Here is a 27,495-nt window from a genome sequence, read left to right as displayed (position 1 = left end):
CTTCCTGTTGAGATGTGTGTTGGTACTTCGCTGCTCCTGCTGTTCTTTAGAATGTGTGTGTAAAGGTTGGCCTTCTGCGAAAGGATTGGGGGTGGGTAAGTGCACGTCATTCTTCAATGTGATGCCAACATCTTCCAGAAATTCACAACCTTAACTGGCGATTAATTTTACCAGTCCCTTACCTGCTTTCCACGAGTCCTTTTTCTTTAACCCAATTCTGAAGATGTCAATGCTCACTTAGACCAGCAACATTCAGTTTGGTTGCAGTCCTGGAAAATTTTATTTTCACTTTTTGCCCTTTAAGTAGCCTTGAGAGGTCATCATTAGCATGGTGGGTGTGAACTTCCTTTGGGAATCACCGTAGTTTGTATAGGATAGGTAGACTCACAAAAGGTTCTCCACGAAGAAAGCCATCAACAAACACATAGAGCGCGATCCTGTATACACTCTACTGCCAAGAAAAACTGGAAGTAGGGTAATCCAGCTCAATGGACTCCAGAAAAACACAACAGCGCTTCATCAGAGGCTGCACTAAGGGTGTTACCCAGCAGGGTAATGAAACGTCTGCAGAACAATGAACCAGCTCTGCGAGCCAACTAGCCACAACACCCACAATGCTGTTAGGGAGGGCATTCCAGGATTTTGACCCAGCAAGGAATGATGATATGCTCCCAAATCAGGACAGTGAGTGTGAACGTGCAGGAGCGGTGTGCCCATGCATCTTGTCCTTATATATATGGTTTTGCTCACAAGGTTTGAAAGCTAGGGTCAAAGGAGCCTCGGAGAGTTACTGCAGTACAATTTGTAGATGGTACGCATGTCAGAGGGATGGCATTTTGAAGGTGATGGATGGGGCGCCAATCAAAGATGTTGAGTTTCCAGAGTGTTGCTGGAGCTGTACCCATCCAGACAAATGGAGATTTATTCCCTCACACTCCTGACTTGTGCCTCATAGATGTTGGACAGGCTTGGGAGAGTCTGCTTGTGGATTACTCACTGATAGATTCCTCGCCTCTTGTCCTGCTCTTGTACCCAAGGTTGATATGACGGCTGACCCAGTTCAGTTTCTGTTGCTGTTGTGGGATTCAGCAATGATGGGAGACTGAAAAAGCAATGCTTTTTGGGGTGGCACGATGGCTCAGTGGTTAACACTGCAGTCTCACAGCGCCAGGGACCCGGGTTCAATTCCAGCCTCGGGCGACTGTCTGTGTGGAGTTTGCACATTCTCCCTGTGTCTGTGTGGGTTTCCTCCGGGTGCTCTGGTTTCCTCCCACAGTCCAAAGATGTGCAGGCTATGTGGATTGGCCATGCTAAATTGCCTATAGTGTCCAGGGATGTGTAGATTAGGTGGGTCACAGGGGAATGGATCTGGGTGGGATGCTATGAGGGTCAGTGTGGACTTGTTGGGCCGAAGGGCCTGTTTCCACACTGTAGGGACTCTAATCTCTAATCTAATGACCTGAGAGATGATGCTACAGCAGGGCAGTAGTTGGAGAATGTGTTTGGGATGGCACCACAACATTGTAGACCTGACTTGGGGTAGAGACACTGCAGGATTGCAGATTCTGGCATTCCAATCACACTGAGGAAATAAATGAACCAGTTTAAATATCAAAAACCTTTCCTACACAACCTGAAGGTTTTGTTTTGGCAGTAGAAAGAAAAAGGCTGCATTAGAACCTCCCACAATCTTTGGAATATCTGTAGACGTTTCATGGTCAACATTAATGGAATGTTGGAAAGATTGTATGTACAGTAAACATTACAAGCTGTCAGGAGAACTGTGCTAAGCAGCAAAGCTGCAGCACAGACATTTAAAAGAAATGTAACAATGCCTGGCTGCATATTGACATTAACAGACAACACTGTGTTTTGATGAGTAAATGAGCGTGTAGCGAGACCTGGAGCAACCAGTGATGGGGCTAAGACATGAAGTCCATAAAATCCATGCACATTGTGAGACAAGCACTCAAGCCATCATTTAGAGATAGCAAGAACTGGAGTCAGAGTCAATATGGTATGGAGCTGGAGGGACACAGCAGGCCAGGCCGAGGAGCCTGGGAGTTGACGTTTCAGGTTGGGACCCTTCATCAGGTCTCTCTTGTCCCAACCTGAAATGTCAAATCCCCTGCTCCTCTGAGGCTGCCTGGCCTGCTGTGTCCCTCAACCCACTTGTGGTCACAGCCAGTCCTAAAAACAAGAAGATTGCAAGTCTTGCATTTATGTAGCGGCTCTCGTGGTGTGCCTGTCGAGCTGTACAGCCCACGAAGCACGATTGAGGTGTAATCACTGCGGCAGTGCAGAAAACAAGGCAGCCAATATCAGCACAGCAAGCTCCCACAACCAGCAACGTGATAATGCCAGATTTACTAGGATGGTTGTTTTGAGGGATGAATTTTGGTGGAAAACTCACCCTGCTCTTTTCTAAAATGTTGCAATAGATTTGCCCAGCTAATGGAGCTGGTAGGGTTTTTTTAAATGTTTGTTCTTGAAAGGCAGGCACCTCTGGCAGTGCTGAGCTCCCTCGGTATTTCAGTGCTGCCTCAGCTGTGATTTCTCTGCTTCAGGCTCTGGAGTGGAACTTGAGTGTTCAGTTGTGATTCAGCGGGTACAGGGTGGTGGGGAGGTGTGGTGGTGAGCATGCCTCTGACTGAGCCACAGCCAATAGAAACTACAGCAAGTAACATCTGAGAAACTGAGCCTGCCATCTAGTGGCAACCACTTCTTTTAAAAAATGGCTTGATTTTTTGACCATTCTTTTTAATGAGGGATGTGGGCATCACTGGAAGGGCCAGCGTTTGTTGCCCAACCCTCTGTCCTTGTAATAAAGTGGCTTGCTAGGCCATTTCACAGGGTGACAAAGAGGCAATCACCTTGCTGTGAGTCTGGAGTCAGATGTACGCCAGGCCAGGCAGGAGCGGCCGATTTCCTCTCCTAAAAGGACATTAGCTGGGTTTTTGTAACAATTGATGAGAGTTACTTGCTCACCACTAAATTTATATCGCAGGTATTATTTCAAAGAATTTAAAATCCTGTAGCGGGATTTGAACCTGTGACCCAAGAGCATTAGACTGTCTGACCTTGCACATGTCCAGATGGACTTTTAGGTTGCTCAGAGGCGATGGTTTTCCCAGTAGTGAGAGACCTGTGTAGGTGCTGAACAGCCAGCGACTATAGACACTCCCTATTGGTGAGCTACTGTCCTAGGGAATAGCCTCACAGAAGGTTCATGCCAGACTCGAAACGTTAGCTCTGTTCCTGTCTCCACAGATGCTGCTGAGTTTCTCCAGCAATTCCTGTTTTTATTTCACATTTCCTGGGCAGCACAGTGTTCTGCTTTTATTTCACGAATTGTCATTATTGGAATGTAGGACATCTAACAGCCAGTTTCCACACAGCAAGCTCCCACAAACAATCCAGCTGAGAAACATATCAGCTGTAATCGAGTAGCAGAGCAGAGTGGATGAGGCAAAAGGCTTATTTCTGTTCCTGTATTGTTATGATTAAACTCTCTCAGTTGTTTTGGTTAAGGGAACAATGTTAGCCAGAGTACCGGGGAAGTTCCTTTGTTTGACTTGAAAATGGGATCTTTTACAATGAAAAGACAGCACTTCTAATAGTGAAGAAATGCTGCACTGACTCTGACAATAGCCAACCACTTTAGGGAATGGGCAACAGGTATTGCATTTTCAGGAGCAGCAGGAAATATTAACTGCGACTGTAAATACTGACTGAACTATCATTGGTCCTAGACTCCAGGACCTCTGAGGTTTTCATATGATGACTCCCTGAGGTTAGTGCACTGGAAATTGACCCCCACTGTTGCCAGGGCTGTGATAGATTTTTAAATAAGCACATACTATTCCTCATATTAACTTAATTTTCAGATCAAGGTTGATTTTAAAAAGCGTGGACCACTTTTCTGTACTATCACAGGAATTATTATTTATTATAAGTAATTAGACTCTGGCTACTGGTAAACCATTCTAAACCATTTACATGTAACACTCCTCATTAAAACACAATTCCTTTTAAAAACTCTCCCCTTACACATAGCAATAAGAAAAATATTTGCTCCCAAGTTCTGCTGAGCCGGTCTTACTAATCTGTAACTTTCTTTCTGCCTTCGCTTTCCCAATTGCTCCTACTGTATTTGCGAAGGCACAGAGTGGCTGGTTCACTTGTGAAGTATCACTGGCATACCCATTAAAAGTTAGAGCTTACACCCACTGCTGAAGTGAAGATAAACTGCTTCGCTTCTAGTTAAAGTGATAATGGGAACTGCACGTGCTGGAGAATCCAAGATAATAAAGTGTGAAGCTGGATGAACACAGCAGGCCAAGCAGCATCTCAGGAGCACAAAAGCTGACGTTTTGGGCCTAGACCCTTCATCAGAAAGGGGGATGGGGTGAGGGTCCTGGAATAAATAGGGAGAGAGGGGGAGGTGGACCGAAGATGGAGAGAAAAGAAGATAGGTGGAGAGTAGAGTATAGGTGGGGAGGTAGGGAGGGGATAGGTCAGTCCAGGGAAGACGGACAGGTCAAGGAGGTGGGATGCGGTTAGTAGGTAGGAAATGGAGGTGCGGCTTGGGGTGGGAGGAAGGGATGGGTGAGAGGAAGAACAGGTTAGGGAGGCAGAGACAGGTTGGACTGGTTTTGGGATGCAGTGGGGGGAGGAGAAGAGCTGGGCTGGTTGTGTGGTGCAGTGGGGGGAGGGGATGAACTGGGCTGGTTTTGGGATGCAGTGGGCGAAGGGGAGATTTTGAAGCTGGTGAAGTCCAGTTAAAAGTGAGTTACAACTGCGGTGAACAGAAAGACCACTCCTAAGCTGGTTAAGATCAAATTCCTTCTCTGTTTTTTGTTCCCATTCCCAAACTGCTTCCTGCAAACAAATTACATGGCTGATGGAAAGCAAAAAGTCCTTGTTATCAGTAACTGGTCACCAGTCCTCAGACCTGTTCCCTCTTGTTGTCAGCCAGAAATTCTTAGAGAGTCATAGGGTCATACAACACAGAAAAAGACCCCTCAATCCAACTCATCCATGCTGACCAGATATCCTAAATTAAGATAATCCCATTTGGCAGCATTTGGCCCATATCCTTCTAAATCCTTCCTATTCATATACCTATTCAGATGCTTTTTAAATGTTGTAATTGTATCAGCCTCCACCACTTCCTGTGGCAGCTTCATCTATACACACACCACCCTCTGCGTGAAAAAGCTACCCCTTAGGTCCTTTTTAAAATCTTTCCTTCTTACCGTAAACCTATGCCCTGTAATTTAGGACTCCCCCCACCCTTCTGCCTCCCCAGGTAAAATACCTTGTCTATTCACCCTATCCAAGCCCCTCATGATTTTATAAACCTCTATAAGGTCGCTCTTCAGCTTCTGACACTCCAAGGAAAAAAGTCCCAGCCTATCCAGCCTTTCCCTACAACTCCAACCCTCCAGTCTCAGCAACATCCTTGTAAATCTTTTTCTTACCCTTTCAAGTTAGCAACATTTTTTCCATAGAAGGGCAACTGGAATTGTATGCAGTACTGGAAAAGTGACTCCACTAATGTCCTGTACAGCCACAACATGGCATCCCAACTTCTTTACTCAATCTTCTGACCAATGAACGCAAACGTGTCGTCTGCCTTCTTCACCACCCTGTCCACCTGCGACTTCACTTCCAAAGAGCAATGCATCCGCACCTCCAGGTCTCTTCGTTCAGGAACACTCCCCAAGGCCCTATCATTAACTGTAAAGATCCTGCCCTGATTTGCCTTACCAAAATGGCAACACCTTACATTTATCGAAGTTAAACACCATATACCTCTCCTCGGCTCATTAGCCCATCTGATCAAGGTCCCATTGGGCCTCTCAGTAAAGAACCCTTCAGCTCCAGTTTGCCTTCAAACAGTTATTCTTGTTGAGACAACTATTTATGATTCTTAATAAAAACCAAAAGAACTGCAGATGTTGTAAGTTAGGAACAAAAACAAAGTTGCTGAGGAAGCTCAGCAGGTCTGTTGATAGATGCAAAAAGCCGTTGAGTTCATCATGTCCTTTAACAAGGGAAATCTGCCATCCTTACTTGGTTTTGTCTACCTGTGACTTTTAGACTCACAGCAATGCGGTTGTCTCTAAACAGCCCTCCGAAATAGCCTAGCGAGTTATTCAGTTCAAGATCAATTAGGGGTGGTCCACAAATCCTGACCCTGGCAGTAATGCCTATGTTCCGTGCTATAATTAGATATCTATAATGCTGCTAAGAATTGATGTCTTATTTTTCTATGTTCTTTTATGTCCTCCCCCCATCACTCCAGCTTAACCTGTCTTCTGCCAAGCCACCTTTTGGAGGGAAGTTGAAATGGTCATCGTAAAGATATAGGAAGCTGATGGTTGCTGTCCAACTTCAGACATATCGGATATTATTTCAGGCTCCTTTGCTTGGACACTTTCAAGTTCTGACTTGATTTTAACATTGTTTAAAACCTTGCTATTTCGATGGATTGGAATGTGTTAGCAGGCCTGGCTTGATGATGTGGATTTTTTTTGTTTCAAAAGTTTTCATTTCCAAATGATATTATCCATAAAACAATTTATAGAATGGTTAGCTGCTCAGGCTACCAAACATCAGTTCAGAACATTATCATTGTCTTCCAGTTATTGTATTCACAAACACTTGGAAATTTTAAGGGATGTTCATTTTGAAATACTGGTATTTAATAACACAATTTTATAAAAGTTACGTCAGTGAGTGGTACACTTTGTGAAATAGATAATGATGAAAGTTATTGAAATGAGTTGAGTGCAGACTGATGGGTTCAAAAGCTTTAGATCCTGGTTTTAGGTTGAGGTTGCTCATTGCCGTAGCTACAATGTCAAGGAACTAAACCTTAGAAGATAAGAACTAGGAGGCAAGAATGGGCAATTTAGCCCCTACAATCATGGTCGATTCCATTTTGACTTCAATTCCACTTTACTGCCCAATCTCCATAACCCTTCAACCTGTTACTAATTAAAACTCTGTCTTTCTCCTCCTTAAATTTACCCAATATCCCAGCATTCATCACAGATGCACTGTCCTCTGAGAGAAGTAATTCCTTTTCATCTCTGTTTGAAATCTGTTACCCCTTAACCTAAAACTATACCCTGTCATTCTAGATTGCCTCACACAGGGACTCACTCCCTTATGTCTACTTGCTCAGTCTTTTTCAGCATCTAATGTATCTCAATTAGATCTCTCATTCTACTAGAGGACAAAAACTGTAGAGAGTATAGGCTTAAACTGTTCAATTTCTCTTCATAAGAGAAACCCCTCATCTCTGGAAACAATCCAGAAACCTCCTTAGGAGTTACTGCTCACTAACCAGCATGTAAGACGTTAAGTCAATCGTTTCATTTTGCCTCTTTAAGAGTGAAGGCGCATTTCGACTTGGCTTGAAATTGCACTTGTAACATGGGAGGTTCAACAAAGAAGCATTGTCAGGTGGAAGTGACTTAAGACACGTGAGATATTCAGACAGGCAACTAAAAGCTTGTGAAAGAGTTTCAATGAGTTCTTTTGTAAGGAGATGGGAGTTTAAGAAATTCCTAGGAAATGAACTTAGACAATTCAGGATGCAGTCACCAAAACTTGTATAGAAGAAATTGGGATTCAGAACAGAACATCACTACTTCTTTCAAAATAGCAGACTGAACAATATCGTATGGTTGTCTTAAATGCTTTTACAATTGCAGGAAGACTTTTGTTTTATGGAGGACCATGTGTTTTGTCTTTTTTTTTGATGGGTGAATATTCATAAATGTCACTCAGTGTTAGGCTTTATAAGATTTGCAGCTGCATAACTTAAGGAACCTTGGCATTTACTGTATGCGGTCCTTTTTTAAGATTAACTGCTTATTTTCTCTTCCAGCTCATTTTAGAGGTTGCAAACTAATGAGGGAAAGAGAGATTATGGAGGGAAGTATTCTGGAGCTTTATGTGGAGTGGATGGGCAGGTGGAGAGGGATCTTTATTAAATGACTTGATTGTGCCAGAGGAGATGGAGTACAGTGATAAGATCTATCCATCATTTTATAAACCCTCCAAATGGCTTCGTATCATTGACTTGAGAAATCAAATTCCAAGTGCTTTGAGATAGGAACTGTCTGACTTCACTATATTTGCTCAGTTAAACTTGCCATAAGTGCCGGCAGCCTTGGGCAGAGTGAAATATTTCGTAAACAATTTCCTATTTCACAGCTTATAGCTGCAGTGATAGTTACTTTTCAAGTCAATAATGTATTGATACCTATTTATGGGATTGTTTGTAATTGGGAATTACTTTAGCATTAACTGAATGCAAGTCAATGTGGAATTTGTTGTCTTCATTAAGACTGACCATGAACGGCTTGTAATATGTAAAATAAAGTGGATTTGAATAAAGTGGGTTTGAATTTTAATCCTTTTATTGTGTCATTTTTGTTTGTAAGAATATGCAACAGGTAGTGGTTATTACATTGTTCTGTGCAGTAACCAAAAAGAAATTGTTTTCAGTTTTTGAAGGATTAAACACCCAAACGGCACAGATTAAATGACTGCAGAAGGTATGCTGAACTGACATGAGGGGACACTTTTCATGCAACAGGTGTTAATTTGGAATGACCAAGTGGTGGATAAGGATCCATTACTATTCAAACGTGGCATGGTGGCTCAGTGGTTAGCACTGCAGCCTCACAGTGCCAGGGACTCGGGTTCGATTCCAGCCTTGGGCAACTGTCTGTGCGGAGTTTGCACATTCTCCGCATGTCTGCATGGGATTCCTCCAGGTTCTCCGGTTTCCTCCCACAGTCCAAAGATGTGCAAGCTAGGTAGATCGGCCATGCTAAATTGCCCATAGTGTTCAAGGGTGTGTGGGTTATAGGGGGATGGGTCTGGGTGGGATGCTTCAAGGGGCGGTGTGGACTTGTTGGGCTGAAGGGCCTGTTTCCACGCTGTAGGGAATGTAATGATCAATACATAGGAGGGAATAATGGAGGGACATGGTGTAAAATCAGGACTGTGGGATGTCTTGGTTGCACACTCAGTGGGCTGAATGGAAGCCTTCTAGGCTGTATGAGTCTATAATTTTATGACCTTATCTAATAACAATAATGCCCACACATTGTGTTGGCATAGCGGTAATGTCACTGGGCTGTTGATCCTGAGTCAAGACTAATGCTCTGATGATAATAAAATGTGAGGCTGGATGAACACAGCAGGCCCAGCAGCACCTCAGGAGCACAAAAGCTGACGTTTCGGGCCTAGACCCTTCATCAGAGAGGGGGATGGGGTGAGGGTTCTGGAATAAATAGGGAGAGAGGGGGAGGCGGACCGAAGATGGAGAGAAAAGAAGATCGGTGGAGAGAGTATAGGTGGGGAGGTGGGGAGGGGATAGGTCAGTCCAGGGAAGACGGACAGGTCAAGGAGGTGGGAACACTGCAGCCTAATGGTATCAATGTGGACTTCACCAGCTTCAAAATCTCCCCTCCCCCCACCGCATCCCTAAACCAGCCCAGTTCGTCCCCTCCCCCCACTGCATCCCAAAACCAGTCCAACCTGTCTCTGCTTCCCTAACCTGTTCTTCCTCTCACCCATCCCTTCCTCCCACCCCAAGCCGCACCCCCATCTCCTACCTACTAACCTCATCCCACCTCCTTGACCTGTTATCTCTAATGTTCTGATGAAACTGGTTTGATTCCACCTTGTCAGTGAAAATCTGTAGAATTCTGGAATTCAAAGAATCTGGTCTAAAGGTGAACGTGTAACTGTTCTGAATTGTAGGGAAAAAATCTCTGCACCCCTTTGTCAAGGCTCCAAAGAACCTTACTCCATTAAGTACAGCTCAGCCTCTTTAGAAGAAAGTCTCTCCAACGCGAGGATCAGTTTGAAATTTTATTGGATTGTCATAGAATCCATACAGTGTGTGGGAGCAGGCCATTTGCTCATTGAGTCCATACCAACCCTCCAAAGGGCATCCCACCCAGCCTCTGCCCTTACCCTATAACCTCACATCTCCCCTGGCAACCCATCTAGCCTGTACATCCCTGGTCCCTATGGGCAATTTAGCATGGCCAATCCACCTAACTCACACATCTTTGGATTGGGAGGAAACCGGAACACCTGGAGGGAACCCATCCTGACGCAGGATGAACGTGTCACCAAAGGTTGGAATTGAACCTGAGTCCCTGGCATTGTGAGGCAGCGGTGCTAACTGCAGAATCATAGTACTGCCCCTAATTTTCCACCTAGCTTAGACCACTTTTAAAAGTGACACAATCAATACTTGTCTTTACATATACAAAAAATAATAGTGGAAGTAGGGGCGATGCAGAATTATTTTACAAGGCTGATAGCAAATCCGAGATCTTCAATTTATTGCAGTAAAATTGAACCATTTGTGTCTTTTTTTCCTAGGGAAGAAAACATTGAGCAGTGAAACCTTTTAAAATAATGAAATGTTTTGATGGGACAAGCACCATAGAGATGTTTCCACTTGTTTAGCATTTCAATGTAGGATAGTGACCAGTAAATTGATGAGGAGTTCAACAGAAATTTCTTCACCCAGATATTAGTCAGAACATGTAATTTGCCAGGGATGTGACTGCCTTGTTGTATTATTGCTGAACTGTCCATCCATAGACCAGCGTAACATTCTGGGGAGCTGACTTCAAATCCTGCCATGGCAGATGGTGGAATTTGAATTCAATAAAAATCTATAATTAAGAGTCCAACAATGACCATGAACCCGTTGCTGATTGTCAGAGGGAGAAACCATCCACATGGCTCTCTAATGGAAATGTGGTTGACTCTAACTGCTCTCTGGGCAATGAGGGAGGGGCAATAAATGCTGGCCTAGCCAGTGACACCCTCATTCTGTGAGTGAATAAAAGAAAATAAAATCAAAGATCTTATTTTGTATTCACCTAGGGGATGCCAAATAAACACTGAAGAAGAAATAAACTGACAGAGGTGGGAGGGCATGCATGGGTGCAGAAGCCTAATAATGATATAATTGTTTTGTTACTGGACTAGTAATGCATGAGGCTGGAACTAACAACACAAAGTCGGGAGTTCAGATCTCACAATAGTAATTAGACAATTGGCAGGAAGAATGGGTGCAGCCAAATGGGAAGATGTATTCTCAGCGAGAACGACATGTCACCATTCTTCCTCTGAGTTTTAATGGGATGTATGCCATTCTATTTAGGTGACCATAGCCTAGTCCGCAATTACACTGAACAGATAATCCAGTCTAGCTTACTTTCCAACAGCATCTCTGTATAGCAATCTTGAGAAAAAGCAGGGATTGTTTGTACTATATCTCAAAAAGCACTGTCTTCCTGTCTCTCTGATTAGATCAATCTCGTGCTCAAATATTTAATATTCCTGAAGAAATATATGCATATTGCTGGTGCTTTTTGTAAAATTCTGGGAATTGAAGTATATTTAAAATGTATTACAGAAGGGATTGCAGCAATTTTGGATGTCTTATGGTATAGTGAGTGCCTCTGACCCAAAAGCTCAGCGTTCAAGTGCCACTCCCCCCTCAGGACTTAATGGCTGCAGAAGGTGATTCCATAATGCAGCCGAACAGGTGGAGTGTCAACTCCCTAAATCCGTCCAATGGCAACATGCTCCAATGGCAGGAGGCATGAGTGGGAGAGATTCCTGGTCATTGGAGCCTCTACCATTCACTGTCTGAAGCTCCAGGCTACAGCGGACTCATCAAAGTGTGCTGCTGCACTCACCTGGAAGGGCTGGATGGTCAATGTGAACCCAATAGGTGCCAGCAGAATGCAGATTGATCCCTGTTCCAACTGGGGTGGAGTCAGGACCTACTTCCTTGCTTGAGCCACAATGAGATTGCACTGCTGTGGTTTGCACCTGTCTTAAGCCAGAGAACTGCAAGGCTGATGAAGAGGAATTGTGTATATATAGTGTCTGCAATCCTTGTAATATGGTCAGGGAGCTCAATGCCAAAGGCTCGTTATGGTAAATGACCAGGTACCCTGCTTTAAAAGAACATATGTTTGACAGCACATAATCGCTCCCTACTGATTCAACTTCTCGCACTCTTGGCATTAGTCTTTCACTTTTGTTTGTATTGCTCAGTCTGTGTTGCTAATTATTTCCTTAGATTGCCAAATTTGAGAATGGTGTCTCCAGCTCTGAGCATGAATAAATCCATTTTGCCATGTTCCACACTGTTAAATCGTTAAAGGAATTACAGTGGACCCTGATGTAGAATGGAATCAGTGTTCTATCTGTAAAATTTCATATCACATCATGTAAATACAGTTTCATTTTACATTGATAACAACCAAATTCAGAGGCAAGGTGTTAAACCCTTATTTTTACCAGGAGATTTTGAATGGTTTATAATTTGTCTTGTTCTTATGATACACATGCACTTCGCAAAAGCTGCAGAATGTCTCACTTTCCCAGGGTTTGTGACTTTTCCCAAAATGTTCTCTTCTCCCTTCCTGAAGTGCCATGCTATGCTGTGGTACAACCTTCACAAGTGGCAGACACCATCTGCTACTCAGGGAGCTTGGCAGCCATCGGGTGTGAGTCTAGCCAGCGAGCGTTACTCAAGGAAGCAACACGTTTGAATCCTGAATCTTGACACAACAAACATTGAGCAGGGCACAAATAGCAGGAACATTTCCTCGTATATCTTTGGCCTACCCCACATTGAGAAGACTTGCAATTCTGATAGTGCTGCTGCGTTTTGTGGAGATCGATCTCCTCACCTTGCCCCCAGCCATGTGGAATAGTGCCCCTTTCTTCCTAATATATAACCAATTGTGTGTTTGTCTCTCTCTTTCTAATTGGCAATGGTCCTGTACGGAGTAAGGCTGATTACATGCTCTGGCAATCTTTAAAAATTCTTTCATAAGATGTGGGTGTGTTTTTTTTGCCCATCCCGCATTTTCTTTCGGAAAATGGAATAACACCAAATAATTTGTTTATTGAGCCATTGCATTGCCCAGCATGGAAACAGGCCCTTCAGTCCAACTCATCCAAGACAACCAGACATCCTATATAAATCTAGTCCCATTTGCCAGCTTTTGGCCCATATCCCTCTAAATCCTCCGTATTCATGTACCCATCCAGATCCCTTATTCATACGGAATCAAACCCATCAGCAAAATTAAATCAACTGAGTTTGACATTGACATAGTAGTTTTAAAAAAATGGTCAGAATAAAAGAAATTTAAAATTTTGCATATTTTCAGTAAAGAGTTAAGACATCAGCAAGCGAGAAAACCCTACTCCAGAAGGAGTGTATGAAGAGAGATGTCTTGGACACCATGCTAGAATGCTCTATTTGAGAACTTACTATATACAGATATAAAGTAAAGGAATGCACAAAGAGGTGAGGATATTCACTTAGTGATAAGGTACAAGCAGATTCAGTCATCATGTGGGCACTGACTGATACCTCAATGTGCAAGTAACAAGTCAAATCAGTTTAAGGGGAGGCGATGGTCTAGTGTATTACTAGACTATTAATCCAGAGATAATCCTAGTAACATTCTGGGGGCCGGGTTCAAATTCAGCCACGAATTTGAATTCGATAGAAATCTGGGATTAGGAATCTTATGATTCTTATGATCCAATCATTGAAATCATTGTTGATTTTTGGGGAAAATCCCATCTGAATACTTTAGGGAAGGAAATCTGCCATCTTTACCTGGTCTGACCCACATGTGACTCCAGACTCTCAGTAATGTGGTTGAGTTATAAATGCTGTCTGGCCAATAAATGCATTTGTTGCTGGGGTTAACCAGGGACACCCACAATGAATTTTAGTAAGTTTGCATTGACCCCATTGGGAATAAGTCTACATACGCATAGCAGTGGACATACAGAGAAGTAGAACATATTCTTTCCCTTGAGAACTGCCGGTCACTCAGATGCTCATCAATACCACCCCTCTTACAGCGTGGTTACTGTTGCTGGAACAACTGTAACCTGGGGCCTAGGATTGAGGAGAGACCTAGGATGGAGGGAAGTCAATAGCAGGAAGGGTTTGTGCAATGTGTGGGTCATAGGGAGATAGGGTCAGCAGTAAGGGGATCGTCTCTCAGCTGATAACCCCCTTCCCCGCCCATCATGATGCCACTCAACAGCCAGAGGCTGATATCCATCATCAAATCGCCCTTTTTTTGGAAAAGGTTGACAGTCTGAGGTAACTCATATTCTATGATGTCCAGCTGGCTGAGATCATTGCAATCACTGCAGCCATATCCTTCAATTGCACAATGAATGTCTTTTAATGGTGGGTCCCTCCTCATGTTAATGGGGTGGTGGTTAGATTAACACAGGCTAAGCACCCCCATGTGCCAATAGACCCAGCTGGGTTAATACCAGCCTCACAGTGGCAGGGACCCGGGTTTGATTCCACCCTCAGGTGACTGTCTGTGTGGAGTTTGCAGATTCTCCCCGTGTCTGCGTGGGTTTCTTCCGGGTGCTCCGGTGTCGTCCCACAGTCCAAAGATGTGCAGGCTGTGTGGGTTGGCCATGTTAAATTGCCCATAGTGTTCAGGGATGTGCAGAATAGGTGGGTTATAGGGAGGTGGGTTTGGATGGGACACTCTGAGGGTCAGTGTGGACTTGTTGGGCCAAAGGGCCTTTTCCCACACTGTAGGGAATCTAAAAAAGTAGTCATCCATCATCGACTGAAAGACATCAGTTGATGATGGGATGTTTGCTGAACGGCTTGGTTGAGATAGAACATAGAACATAGAACATAGAACAGTACAGCACAGAACAGGCCCTTCAGCCCACAATGTTGTGCCGACCATTGATCCTCATGGATGCACCCTCAAATTTCTGTGACCATATGCATGTCCAGCAGTCTCTTAAATGACCCCAATGACCTTGCTTCCACAACTGCTGCTGGCAACGCATTCCATGCTCTCACAACTCTCTGCGTAAAGAACCTGCCTCTGACATCCCCTCTATACTTTCCACCAACCAGCTTAAAACTATGACCCCTCGTGCTAGCCATTTCTGCCCTGGGAAATAGTCTCTGGCTATCGACTCTATCTATGCCTCTCATTATCTTGTATACCTCAATTAGGTCCCCTCTCCTCCTCCTTTTCTCCAATGAAAAGAGACCGAGCTCAGTCAACCTCTCTTCATAAGATAAGCCCTCCAGTCCAGGCAGCATCCTGGTAAACCTCCTCTGAACCCTCTCCAAAGCATCCACATCTTTCCTATAATAGGGCGCCCAGAACTGGACGCAGTATTCCAAGTGCGGTCTAACCAAAGTTTTATAGAGCTGCAACAAGATCTCACGACTCTTAAACTCAATCCCCCTGTTAATGAAAGCCAAAACACCATATGCTTTCTTAACAACCCTGTCCACTTGGGTGGCCATTTTAAGGGATCTATGTATCTGCACACCAAGATCCCTCTGTTCCTCCACGCTGCCAAGAATCCTATCCTTAATCCTGTACTCAGCTTTCAAATTCGACCTTCCAAAATGCATCACCTCGCATTTATCCAGGTTGAACTCCATCTGCCACCTCTCAGCCCATCTCTGCATCCTGTCAATGTCCCGCTGCAGCCTACAACAGCCCTCTACACTGTCAACGACACCTCCGACCTTTGTGTCGTCTGCAAACTTGCTGACCCATCCTTCAATTCCCTCGTCCAAGTCATTAATAAAAATTACAAACAGTAGAGGCCCAAGGACAGAGCCCTGTGGAACCCCACTCACCACTGACTTCCAGGCAGAATATTTTCCTTCTACTACCACTCGCTGTCTTCTGTTGGCCAGCCAATTCTGTATCCAAGCAGCTAAGTTCCCCTGTATCCCATTCCTCCTGACCTTCTGAATGAGCCTTCCATGGGGAACCTTATCAAATGCCTTACTGAAGTCCATATACACCACATCCACAGCTTGACCCTCATCAACCTTACTAGTCAAATCCTCAAAAAACTCGATAAGGTTTGTAAGGCATGACCTACCCCTCACAAAGCCGTGTTGACTGTATTTGATCAAGCCATGCTCTTCCAGATGGTCATAAATCTTATCCCTCAGAATCCTTTCTAACACCTTGCAGACGACAGACGTGAGACTTACCGGTCTATAATTGCCGGGGATTTCCCTATTTCCTTTCTTGAAGAGAGGAATTACATTTGCCTCTCTCCAGTCCTCAGGTACGACTCCAGTGGAGAGCGAGGATGCAAAGATCTTCGCAAGTGGCGAAGCAATTGCATTTCTCGCTTCCCAAAGCAGCCGAGGACAAATCTGATCCGGGCCTGGCGACTTGTCAATCTTAATGTTTGACAAAATTTTCAGTACATCAGCTTCCTCTATCTCTATCCATTCCAGCATGCACACCTGCTCTTCAAAGGTTTCATTCACTACACAGGTCGTTTCTTTCGTAAAGACAGAAGCAAAAAACTCATTTAGGGCTTCCCCTACCTCCTCAGGCTCCACACACAAGTTCCCTATGCTATCCCTGATCGGCCCTACTCTTTCTTTGACCATTCTCTTATTCCTCACGTAAGTGTAAAATGCCTTTGTGTTTTCCCGGATTCCTTCTGCCAAGCCTTTCTCGTGCCCCCTCCTGGCTCTCCTCAGACCATTTTTGAGCTCCTTCCTTGCCTGCATGTAATCCTCTCTAGCTGAACTTGACCCTAGCTTCCTCCACCTTATGTAAGCTACCTTCTTCCTTTTCACTAGAAGCTCCACCGCTCTCGTCATCCAAGGTTCCTTTATCTTACCCCGTCTTGCCTGTCTCAGAGGGACATATTTACTCATCACTCCCAACAACTGTTCCTTAAACCATCTCCACATGTCTATAGTTCCCTTACCATGGAACAACTGCTCCCAGTCCATGCTTCCTAACTCGTGTCTAATCGCATCATAGTTTCCTCTTCCCCAATTAAATATCCTCCCATTCTGCCTAATCCTCTCCTTCTCCATAGCTATGTAGAATGAGAGAGTGTTATGGTCACTATCACCAAAATGCTCTCCCACCACAAGATCTGATACCTGCCCCGGCTCGTTTCCGAGCACCAAGTCTAGAATGGCCTCTCCCCTCGTCGGCCTGTCAACGTACTGCGTTAGGAAACCCTCCTGAACACACCTTACAAAAACAGCTCCATTCAAATCTTCTGCTCGAAGGAGGTTCCAATCAATATTAGGAAAGTTAAAGTCACCCATTACAACAACCCTACTGCGTCCACACTTTTCCAAAATCTGTCGACCTATGCTTTCTACAATCTCCCTGCTGCTATTGGGGGGCCTGTAGTAAACCCCTAACGAGGTGACTACTCCCTTGCTGTTCCTAATTTCCACCCATACTGACTCAGTAGGCAGATCTTCCTCGACAATGGAAGCTTCTGTAGCTGTGATACCCTCTCTGATTAGTAGTGCTACACCCCCTCCTCTTTTTGCCCCCTCCCTATTCTTTTTAAATGTTCTAAACCCTGGAATATCCAGCAACCATTCCAGCCCATGAGAAACCCATGTCTCTGTTATGGCCACAACATCATAGCACCAGGTACTGATCCATGCTCTAAGTTCATCACTTTTATTCCTGATACTCCTTGCGTTAAAGCAAACACACTTTAACCGATCCCTTGGTTCCTTCCCAGGAAAATCCTTCCCACTAGCTGGTCTACCTCTTGCTACTGCCTCACCTGCATCAACGCTCACCTCTGGTATACAGCTCAGGTTCCCACCCCCCTGCCATACTAGTTTAAACCCTCTCGAACTACTCGAGCAAACCTTCCACCCAGGACATTGGTCCCCTTCCAGTTCAGATGCAACCCGTCCTTCTTGTACAGGTCCCACCTTCCCCAGAAGGCATCCCAATTATCAACATATCTGAAACCCTCCCTCCTACACCAGCTGCGTAGCCACGTGTTCAGCTGCGCCCGCTCCCTGTTCCTCACCTCGCTATCTCGTGGCACCGGTAGTAAACCAGAGAACACTACTCTGTTCGTCCTGCTCTGCAGCTTCCATCCTAACTCCCTGAAATCACTTTTTATATCCTCAAACCTATTTCTGGCTATATCATTTGTGCCAATATGTAACACGATTTCTGGCTGTTCACCCTCCCCTTTCAGAACTTTATACACCCGATCGGAGACGTCCCGGACCCTGGCACCAGGGAGGCAACATACCTTCCGGGAATCCCGATCTTGCCCACAAAATCTCCTGTCGATTCCCCTAACTATCGAGTCCCCTACCACGAGTACTTTTCTATTCTGCCCCCTTCCCTTCTTTGCCACAGTGTCAGGCTCAGTGCCAGAGAACTGACTACTATGGCTTTCCTCTGGTAGGTCAACCCCCCCAGCAGTATCCAAAACGGTATACTTATTGCTGAGGGGAATGCCCACAGGGGATCTCTGCACTGTCTGTCTGTCCCCTTTCCTCCCCCTAACTGTAACCCATCTATCCTCGTCCTGAGCCTTAGGAGTGACCAACTCCCGATAACTCCTCTCAATTACCCCCTCTGCCTCCCGAATGATCCGTAGTTCATCCAGCTCCAGCTCCATTTCCCTAACACGGTTTTCAAGGAGCTGTAGCTGGGTGCACTTCCCGCAGATGTAGCCAGCGGAGACGTGTGCCACATCTCCCAACTGCCACATTTTGCAGGAGGAGCAAGCAACTGCCCTAGCATCCATACCCCACTTATCTGAACACCCACTCAATACTAAAGCAGAAAGCTCACTTCAAGTAATAATAACAAATTAATAACAAACTTATGTTCAATAGAGAAAGTTTAGAATGAACCTTACCTTATTAACTAGGTTAGAGGAGGAGGGCGGGTGGGAGACACTACAGTTGTAGATGTGAGGACTCTGAAGTTTTCGCTCATCATCCTCCATCTCTGCTGCCAAATGTGCCAAAAGGAAAGAGTCATAAGATCTACCAACCCCTCCCACCCCCGACTTGGGAAGAGGAGGAATGTAAAGACCTGAGTGCACTCATCATTGGGAGCTCAGTAGGATTTTTGTTTTCTCTGATTTCCTAGCCGGATTCACAAGCTAGCTATCTGTCAGTAAAAGCTGTGGGCTGGATGGGTGGTCAGGTCCACAATCTCAACTAAGCCTGAGGGGGACAGGGAGGAGCTGGCCTGTGCAAGGAGAGAGGATGTGGAGGCAGTGAGGCTGAGGGGTGCTGAAGGGATGGAGATAGACATTATCTATCGAGATCAGTCGGGAAATTGCTGGCCCTAGCAGTTGCTGCCCACAACCCATTAGTGAATTTACAACATATTTTTTGAAAACAAAATGTGCATTCAACTGCTGCCAATCTTACCGTCTTGACAGGATAAGGTGAATTAGGCCCTTGACGTTGTAGTTTGTTTGAACCACTGCGGCTCAGTGGTTGGCACTGCTGCCTCTGAGTGCTGGAGACCCAGGTTCAATTCCAGCCATAGGTCATTGTGTGGAGTTTGCACATTCTCTGTGTGGGTTTGCTATGGTTTTCTCCCATAGTCCAAAGGTTAGGTGTGTTGGCCCTGAGATTCCCAGGATTAGGGTGGGTTGGCTACTCTTCAGAGGGTTGGTGTGGACTTGATGGGCCAAGTGGTCTGTTTCCACACAATAGGGTGTATGATTCTAGTGCAGCAGATGGTAGGAGTCAGAGATGTATATGCTTGGCCTCCTGGTTCCTACTTTTGTTTTCTTATTTTAGTTTCCACTGTAGAACTCAGGCTATTTTTTTCATCAGTTCTTGTGTGACAGGAATTTTTTTCTTTTGAATGAGATGCTTTATTGGTACATTTATGTTGGAACAGCATAGCGGCATCTTGATCTGGAAATATATTGGCTTTCTCTTGCTGCCAATTAAACTGCTAAAACTCGCCTCCTTACAGCACTGCAGGGGGTAACAGAACCAGATGGACTGCTGTGAGGCAAGAAGGCAGCTCTGTCTCTCCAGAGAGAGACAACAACCCCTCAATCTGATTGACTTCCAGTTTAGAACAGGAGAAATAATTATACTGGAGTACCAATTCAAGGCTTGACATTACTCCCATTTCCAAGGGGTCTGGTATTTTTACAATTGTGGCATGTTTAACAGCAGGGAGGGCATTTAATCATGTGGGAAGGTGGTGTGCAAGGACACACAAGGGCAATGAGGAACAAGCAATGAATGCTGCTATCTTACACGGATATACAACACAGTGGATACTGGCCCTTCAGCCCGACTCAGGCATGCTCACCGGGTTCCTGAAAATGAACTAGTCCCAATTCCTGTGTTTGGCCCATTTCCCTTGAAACCTTTTCTCACTGAACCGTAGGTGGTTGAGAGGTAACCTGGTAGTGGTTTATAAAACCTTCAGGGGTATAGATAAGGTGAATGGCAGGTTTCTTTTCCCTATGGTGGGGGATTTCAAGGTTACAGGGCATATTTTTAAGTTGAGAGGAGAAAGATTTAAAACAGACATGGGGGCAATTTTTTTGTACACAGAGAGTGGTTCGTGTGTAGAATAAACTTCCAGAGGAAGTGATGGATGCATGTGTAATTAAATGCTTAAAAGACATTTAGATAAGTACATGAATAAATAATATTTGGAGGGACATGGACCAGGTGCAGGCAGGTAGGGCTAGTTTAGTTTGGGATTACGATCAGCACACACTGGTCAGACTGAAGGGTCTGTTTCTATGCTGTTTGAGTCTCTGGCACTGTCCATGTACCTGTCCCTGCTGAATAGGAAAAATACCAAAATGATTGCTTTCAAAAATGGCAAGATGGTTTAGGTTTTAAGAACAGTTTTGTTTAACTGCTAACTGGCCAATTTCTGTGCTGTTATTCTTCAGACTGGTGAAGCAAAAGTTTATTCAATATGTCAAGCTGAAGTGTGCCTTGTGAACCTAATGTAATAACTTTAGCAATGTTCTGGAAATCACTCAAATTGTTTTATACCTAAATATGGTACCAAGAATGGATATGAAGCCAAACAGCTCCATCTTCCAGATGTGATCATTCTCTGCTTCCTGACAGAATGGGTTCATTTGCCCATACATGTGCAAAAACTGAAGTTGCTGGAAAGGCTCAGCAGGTCTGGCAGCAGCTGTGAAGAAAAAAGATCAGAGTTAACATTTTGGGTCTGGTGACTCTTCCTCAGACCTGAAATGTCAGCTTTGATATTTTTCTTCACAGACGCTGCTGGACCTGCTGAACTTTTCCAGCAACTTCTGTTTTTGCTCCTGATTTACAGCATCTGCAGTTCTTTCGGTTTTTATTTTGCCAGAACATGTGGTTGTATTCAGATTCAGTTCTGGCCATATTTGTAAAGTCTGACAATGTGAATTTGGCACTCTGCGTTTCCCAGATATCCTTAAAGGGTAGCATTCTTTGCGTCAGGTCAGAAAGTGACTGAGTTTGTCCAAAATCTTGTGCACCATATCCAGATGGAGGATTCAACCTAATATTGAAGGGAGTGGAGAGTGGCTAGCCTTTTAGATGAGTTGCCAAATCAAGCCGCAGTACAGCCCTCTCAATCGGCAAAAATCAGCCCATGGCACTGCTTTGATTTTTATGTTTTTGTTTGAGAATTCAACCCGGTGAGGTCTCCAATGATTATCTGTCACTCAACCTATGTCACAAAAACAAGGTTATCCTTATTGCAGCACATGGAACCTCGCTATTAGCTGCTATTTTATTTGATTCATTCATGGAATGTGGCCATCACCGACTGGGCCAGTATTTGTTGCCCTTCCCTAATTACCCTAGAAATGGTGGGTGTACTGAGCTTCTTTCTCAAACTGCTGCAGTCCAACTGTTTAAAGGAGGATATTATTAAACTGGAGAAGGTTCAGAAAAGATTTACCAGGATGTTGTCGGGAATGGAGGGTTTGAGATAAAAAACATAGATTGGAAAGACTGGAACTTTATTCACTGGAGAGTAGGAGGTTGAGGGGTGACTTTCTTGAGGTTGATAAAGTCATGAGGGGCATTGATGAGATGAATGACAAGGGTCTTTTCCCTAGGGTGGGGGAATTTTAAACTAGGGGCCATATTTTTAAGGTTGAGAGGAGAAAGATTTAAAAAGGACACAAAGGCCACCTTTTAACATAGAGAGTGGGTCATGTGTGGAAGGTACTGCCACAGGAAGCAGTGAATGTGGATATAGTTATAACAATTAAAAGGCATTCAGGTAAGTTTGTGAGTAGGAATGATTTGGAAGGATGTGGGCCAAGCACAGGTAGTTGGGACAAGATTAGTCTGGGCGCATGATCAGCATGGACTAGATGGCCCAAAGGGTCTGTTTCCACGCTGCATGACTCTATGATTCTATGTGGTGTAGTGACGGAGAAGGAGTTCCGGATTTATGCCTAGTACCAGAGAAGGAGCTGCGATATTTTTCCAAGTCAGGATGGTGTGCAAACTCTTTCCCATGCTTCTGTTTTGTCCTGTTAGGTTGCAGAGTCTAGGAGCGGGAACGTTCAGCACCATTCAGATACTAAAGCAGCCTGTGTGTACCTCCACAACATTTATGTGTACATCATAGCAGTATAGCTCATGGGTGTCATGCAGTTTGGGACATCAGAAAGTCATGATAAAAATGCAAGCCTTTCCTTCGGAGTTCTAGAGGTGAGAATGACGGCCCTTGAGTTGAAAGCGACATTTGGCTGAGTGTATTAGCAAGGAGCCCAAGTAAAACTGGAATGAGTGGGATTCAGGGGGAAATGTCTCCACTGAGTGGAATCATACCCAATACAAATGAAGGCGGTTGAGTTAATTATAGCAAAATACTGCTAAGACTCTGAAACAAGTGCAGAGAACTCTGGTGAATACTCAGCATTTGTGAAGAGCGAGAGTTTACATTTTGAATTTGTTATGGCTCTTCTTCAAAACTCTTAAATTATTCCATAATCCAGAAAGTCATTATAATCAGAGACCATGGGTCATTTGCTGCCTGCTCTCCTATTAATTATAGAAGGTTTTCAATTCCTCCAACTAGACCACAGTGCAGATGGGTTGCCATGACATCTACTTCCTGTGCTGAGAGGTCTTGGTGAGTGGTTTACGGGCCACATCTTCACAATTCATGAACAAAGCCCTTCAGGGCCATTTTACAAAACCTCATATTGAAGGTGGGTAGATCTTTTCCATAGGGAAAACAAGGCTGCACAACTGCCCTCTATCTACACAAGTTCCCAGTTGGATCACACATGTCATTAGCAACCTACTAATGTACATTAGAGATGGTAGGAGCTGCAGATGCTGGAGAATCTGAGATAACAAGGTGTGGAGCTGGATGAACACAGCAGGCCGAGCAGCATCAGAGGAGCAGGAAGGCCGATGTTTCGGGCCTAGACCCTTCTTCAGAAAAATCTTCAGAAAAATTAGTTACCTGCTAATGTACATTGTTGGGTTCATTATGATAAAACCTACAATGTAATGTCCTTTTATTATCATGTTTGCCCCATTGTAGGAGTCCAGTGAAAAGCTTTCATAATATCTGCCTTAAGAACATAGAACATAGAACAGTACAGCACAGAACAGGCCCTTCAGCCCACAATGTTGTGCCGACCATTGATCCTCATGTATGCACCCTCAAATTTCTGTGACCATATGCATGTCCAGCAGTCTCTTAAATGACCCCAATGACCTTGCTTCCACAACTGCTGCTGGCAACGCATTCCATGCTCTCACAACTCTCTGCGTAAAGAACCTGCCTCTGACATCCCCTCTATACTTTCCACCAACCAGCTTAAAACTATGACCCCTCGTGCTAGCCATTTCTGCCCTGGGAAATAGTCTCTGGCTATCAACTCTATCTATGCCTCTCATTATCTTGTATACCTCAATTAGGTCCCCTCTCCTCCTCCTTTTCTCCAATGAAAAGAGACCGAGCTCAGTCAACCTCTCTTCATAAGATAAGCCCTCCAGTCCAGGCAGCATCCTGGTAAACCTCCTCTGAACCCTCTCCAAAGCATCCACATCTTTCCTATAATAGGCCTTCTTACAGCAACACCTTAGGTACAGGTACCTAGAGACAATTCTTGGATACAGCTGATGGACAAAAATAGTTGCTTAATTACAGACTTGAAAATAAGGGTGGCTCGGTGGCTCAGTGGTTAGCACTGCTGCCTCACAGCGCCAGGGACCTGGGTTCAATTCCAGCCTTGAGTGACTGTCTGTGTGGAGTTTGCACGTTCTCCCCGGGTGGGTTTCTCTGGGTGCTCCGGTTTCCTCTCACAGTCCAAAGATGTGCAGGTTATGTGGATTGGTCATAGTGTTCAGGGACGTGTAGATTAGGTGGGTTATAGGGAGATGGGTCTGGGCAGTGTGCTTCAAGGGTTGTTGGGCTGAAGGGCCTGTTCCCACACTGTAGGGATTCTATCTGAGCTAAAGTAGGAATATATTAAGGGGTTAACATTACAGTGACCTAAGGTAAGGATTGTCCCGTCACACTAGTCTCTGTCCAAGGCTCCCTACCTGAGAGCTGCACCCCATGTGCTGCATGGGGCTTCTGCTCCAGGGCTCACTGCTCACCGTGTTCTGGGACTGATGGCGCGTGCCTGCAGCTCCCTGACTGTTAGGCCTTGCTGCTCTCTCCCACCCTCCGTGGGTCTTGGCCTGCAGTTGCTTCAATGCTCCGCAACTCCATACTCCAGGATGTTGTGGGAGGGGGAAAGGAGAAAAAAGGGGTAAAGGACCTGGCGAGCAGAGGAGCTCTGACCAGAGTGTCCTACTCTGCCACCATACACAGCCATCAAGTAGTGAGAAGATGAGAGAGATCCATTTACAACAAGAACATTTTGAGATTCATTCATGGTCTGTGACTGCTGCTGATGAGGTCAGGGGGCAATTAAAGTCAGCCACATGACTGTGGATAGAGAGTTAATTGTAGGCAAGAATAGCTAAGGACATTGGGTTTCCTTCTCGAACGGACATTTTAGTGAGCCACATGGACATTTTTATAACAATCAACAACAGTTACATGGTCACCATTTTAATTACAGAATTTTTTTATCTAGTTCAAACTCCACCATCCGCCAACAGTGGGATTCAAACCAATGTCCCCTGGATATTAGCCGGGGGCTCTAGATCGTTACCACAGTGACATTATCATCGTAATATGTCTCAAAGGATGTTATCAATCAAAATTCAAAAGTGAGCTTCAAAGGAAGGCATCAGTAGAAGTGCCCCAAAGACAAATAGGATTTAAGGAGTGTGTTGAAGCAGAGTGGAGATTTTTACAGTGGAAATTCATGTATTCAGGCTTTTACCAACTGTGGGCACGGTTATCAATTGTTGAACCAAAAGTTGGGGATATTCAAGAATCACGATTGGTCGTGTTGGCCAAATGTCTTCTTTTCACACAGTATCTATATATTTGTTAGTCCCAATCAATTGAAAGATTTAACGGTTAGAGTTTTGGTAATGTACATGGGCACCAGGTCCACCAAATTTCTTGGCCTCACAATGGAGTAGGTCCGCAACCAGCAAGATCCTGTTATATTGTCTGAAGATGTCCTTAATCTCTTTCTTGGAGGCTGCATCTACATATTTCTGGTAACATGCTGCCAATGGTTCAGAAATAGATTGATGGATAGCACAGATTGGAGCTACATGACCACCAACTTTCACACAATCTCCAATATCCACTCCAGCAAATCTTTCCTTGCCCAACACTGGAAAGCCATCTATAAGTTCACTGATGACACCGCTGTAGTAGGATAGACATCTAGCAACGATGTTTCAAAATACAGAAGAGCGATAGAGGGGTGGGTGATGTGATGCAATGAGAACAACCTCCCTCTCAACATGGCAAAACTAAAGCACTGACCATTGACTTCAGAAAGAAAGGAGCAGAACACACTCCCATCTACATCTTTGGAACTGAGGTTGAGAGGGTGGTGTGGGCCAAATTCCTAGGAGTGATGATAACCGACAACATGTCCTGGAATTCCCATGTAGATGCAATGGTCAAGAATGCACAACAACGCCTCTTCTTTCGCAGGCAGCTCAGGAAATTTTGCATGTCTATCAGGACTCTCACCAACTTCTACAGAAGCACCATTAAAAACACACTGTCCGGGTGCATAATGGCCTGGTATGGCAACTGCTCTGCCCAGGACCATAATAAACTACAGAAGGTGGCGTGCGCTCACGGAAGCCAACTGTCCATCCATGGATAATAAAATGTGAGGCTGGATGAACACAGCAGGCCAAGCAGCATCTCAGAAGCACAAAAGCTGACGTTTCGGGCCTAGATCCTTCATCAGAGAGGGGTAAGGGGTGAGGGTTCTGGAATAAATAGGGAGAGAGGGGGAGGCGGACCGAAGATGGAGAGAAAAGAAGATAGGTGGAGAGTAGAGTATAGGTGGGGAGGTAGGGAGGGGATAGGTCAGTCCAGGGAAGATGGACAGGTCAAGGAGGTGGGATGAGGTTAGTAGGTAGGAGATGGAGGTGCAGCTTGGGGTGGGAGGAAGGGATGTGTGAGAGGAAGAACAGGTTAGGGAGGCAGAGACAGGTTGGACTGGTTTTGGGATGCAGTGGGTGGAGGGGAAGAGCTGGGCTGGTTGTGTGGTTTTCTGCAGTTCCCATTATCACTGTCCATCCATGGACACCATTTACACTGCTTGCTGCCTTGAAAAGGCAGCCAACATCATTAATGACCCATTGCACCCTGGAAATGGTCTCCTACAACCTCTTCTGTCAGGCAGAAGATACACACACCAATAGGTTCAGAAGCAACTTCTTCCCAGCTGTTGTTAGACTGATGAATGAACTCTCTAATCTCAAATAATGCTGATCTTGCTATCATTGGTCTCACCAAGCACATGTCCTGTGCAATATAACCTGTATGCCTTTACAACCTCTGATCTGTACATTTTCACTTATTATGATCTGCCATACTGCTCATAAACAAAGATTTTCAATGACTCTGCTACACATGACAATAAATCAATCATTCAAACTGGTTCCAACACGTTGTACTGCCAAGGTCTTGGCTCAATCTGTTCCTTATGCCTTCCTTTCACTTTGATTAGACTATTTCTTTGTTTGCAGTGGGCAACATCTGTTGCTGTTTCCTATCGTCCATAAACATGGACTGATTGCAAAGGACCTTTCACAGACATCTTCCAGTCTCTGCCAAGCTGCTTCCTTAATGACTTTCCTTCCATCCTACAGTCAAAAGTATGGATTTTCACTGATGACTGCACAATATTCAGCACCAATCGCAACTCCTCAGAAAGCAGGCCATGTCCAAATGCAGAAATCTCTAGTCAATGGCACTGGGCTAAAATGAGAAAAGTAACATTTGCCCAATACGAATGGCAGGCAATGGCCATCTCTAGCCATCTCTCCTTGAAGTTACCATCACTGACTCTCCTATTATCAACAATCTGGGAGTTACCATTGACCAGAAACTGAATTATAACAGCTTATATAAATGCTATGGCTACAAAAGCAGGTCAAAGGCTAGGAATTTGAGATGAGTAACTCACTTGCACCCTCAAAGCCTGACCACCATCTACAGGACACAA

General features: G+C 44.7%; 1 protein-coding gene and 1 pseudogene across 1 annotated transcript in view; one reads left to right on the top strand and one right to left on the bottom strand.

The window, feature by feature from the left end:
• The window catches only part of LOC125453317 (CD99 antigen-like protein 2), a 53,741-nt gene extending 45,327 nt beyond the window's left edge, over positions 1 to 8,414 (top strand). The window contains exon 10 of the mRNA XM_048532722.2: positions 6,311 to 8,414. The gene's annotated coding sequence lies outside the window, so the exon portion shown is untranslated. The remainder of the gene's footprint in view (positions 1 to 6,310) is intronic.
• Positions 8,415 to 12,549: 4,135 nt separating this feature from the next.
• Positions 12,550 to 27,087, bottom strand: LOC125453586 (small ribosomal subunit protein uS9-like; annotated as a pseudogene).
• Positions 27,088 to 27,495: the final 408 nt, after the last annotated feature.

Source organism: Stegostoma tigrinum, chromosome 6, assembly GCF_030684315.1.
Source record: "Stegostoma tigrinum isolate sSteTig4 chromosome 6, sSteTig4.hap1, whole genome shotgun sequence".
Taxonomy (NCBI): Eukaryota; Metazoa; Chordata; class Chondrichthyes; order Orectolobiformes; family Stegostomatidae; genus Stegostoma; species Stegostoma tigrinum.
This window is presented reverse-complemented; position numbering and strand designations above follow the sequence as displayed.